Source organism: Crocuta crocuta, unplaced genomic scaffold, assembly GCF_008692635.1.
Source record: "Crocuta crocuta isolate KB4526 unplaced genomic scaffold, BGI_CrCroc_1.0 scaffold13, whole genome shotgun sequence".
Classification (NCBI taxonomy): domain Eukaryota; kingdom Metazoa; phylum Chordata; class Mammalia; order Carnivora; family Hyaenidae; genus Crocuta; species Crocuta crocuta.
In genome coordinates this window covers 7,328,959-7,330,954 of record NW_027530007.1, presented here as the reverse complement: position 1 = coordinate 7,330,954, position 1,996 = coordinate 7,328,959, and the positions used below count along the sequence as shown (strand labels likewise).

Below are 1,996 nucleotides of genomic sequence, written 5' to 3'. Positions count from 1 at the left end.
CTTTGGGTGGGTGGTTTTTTGGGGGGGGGGGGGCCCCCCCCCCGCCACACGCTGTCCTGCGGGTGCTGGGCAGGCTGAGCCTTGGGCGAGGGCCGTGTTCGGGGAGCACGGGAGCATGTGGACACCTTGAGGGCGCAGGTGCCTGTGTCCCTGAGGGGCCAGTGCAGCCTGGAGACGGCTGTGCAGGTGAGGAGCCCAAACCTGCCGAAGGTGCATATGGGAGAGAATGACAGCAAGAGCCCTGCCGGCCGAGGGAGGCCGAGCCAGCCCTGGGTCCTGCCCTCTGCACTCTGCACCCAGGGCGCCAGCCGCCTGTGTCTGCAGCCAGGGCCTGACGTCGTGAACACGGGAAACGCGAAAAGTGCCCCTTTAGGGGGTTCGGCAGAACACGCCATCCATTGATGGTTTGAGAAAGTTGACCAGAGGTTTGCAGAGGAGGGCGGCTCTCCACCCGCCGAACGTGGCTCCTTAGCTTCCCGGGGTGAACGTGGCCGTCGAAAGGCCTAGGGAGAGCCTGACAGCTAAGTAAGAGCCCCCAGACCGCAGGCGTGGCCCGAGTGCCCCGCGGGGTGTGCGGCCCCGTGCAGAGGACGGCAGGGAGACTGGAGGCTGAGACGGGACTCCAGTCAGGCCACAGAGCGGGAATCAGCGGGCTCTCGGTTCCCGTCTTCCCCCCTGGGCTCCCCGCCCTCCCTCCAGGCCCCTACTCTGCCCCTCTGCGCCCACCTGGTCTGGGCCATCGACCATTTTCCAGAAGCTGGGTGAGGCCAAGAAGGGGAAGTCTGATCGGGGCTCCTCTGAGATCTCGTGTGTCCCTGGCTCTGGCTGTCAGATCTGGGGGTCCATTGGCTGAGGGGGGCTGCCCGGGCCCCGACTTTGCACACAGACACCAGCAAAGTGCCCGAGGGCACGCTGGCCCCCCATCCCTCCCTGCCACCACCAAACCCATGGAGACAAACGTGTGGTCCTGAAGGTCCCTCCCCAAGCAAGGGTGGGGGCGGCTAACAGGCTGGGCCCTGGGGCCAGAGGCCAGGCCCCCTCCGCTCCAGGGTGACTCCAGCAAAACTCTGCACCGTCCCACAGGCCAGCCCCCGGGGCCTGTTCACCCTGAACACGTAACCCCCAGTCCATCCCCCAGGCCGGCCGTGCCCAGGCCTGCGGCATCGGCTGGGCGCGTGGCACGCACAGGTGTCCCCTGTGGTCGCCGGGGTCGGCCGGCCTTGGCTGCTCGGGACCAACCTGACAGACCGCACGGCCTCCCCCCGGGGCCCCCTTGCCGCAGGCTCACGCCACCAGCCCCACAGCGTCTCGCTGAATGGCCGAGTCCGACTGACTCTGACGAGGGCCTTGGGCCCCACAGAGCCAGACACCCTCCAGGCCACCTTCCCGCACGACCATGCTGCGTGTGCAGGAGGGGACAGTCACACCCCCTCCCAGGCCAAGCTGGCGGCCCACGGGGTTCCCGGCGGCCCCAGGCCCTGCAGGGACACTCCCAGGGTGGCCACGCCGTCCCCCTGCGGCCCGGCCCCCTCCCCTGTGCTACCTTCGCGTCCTGCTCTGGTTGGCGTCTGCTGGCTCCGGGCTGTGCATCAGAGCAAGGCCCTCGCGCGGACAAAACAGCAGTGGCTGGTGTGGGGTTTGCTCAGAGGAGCCGTCTCTGTGCGCAGGGAGGTGGCAGGTCTCCCCAGAGGGCACTTTGTGAGTCCCCCCCCACCCCTGAGGAGAATGAGACTGGGGTCACAGAGCTGCCCCGGCCCCCTCCTCTGCTTGTCCTATGATGGGTTGTCACCAGCATCTGGAGAATATTCTAGAATTGTCCTCTGCGGCAGCCATTGTGAGTTTTTCAGTAGACCCCAGGTGGCAGCGATGGGAGGCCCTGGGCACCCCCCGGGACGGCCGCTGGGTGGTTGGCGGAGGCTGGAGGCCTGCAGGGGTGCAGAGCCTGGTGCGGTGATGGGGAGCGTGAGGAGGGAGGGCAGCAAGTGCTGGGGCGGGG

At 67.9% G+C, this 1,996-nt stretch overlaps 1 protein-coding gene across 1 annotated transcript in view; it reads left to right on the top strand.

Moving 5' to 3' along the window:
* Nucleotides 1-1,996, top strand: part of PRDM16 (PR/SET domain 16) — a 200,659-nt gene that overhangs the window by 180,780 nt on the left and 17,883 nt on the right.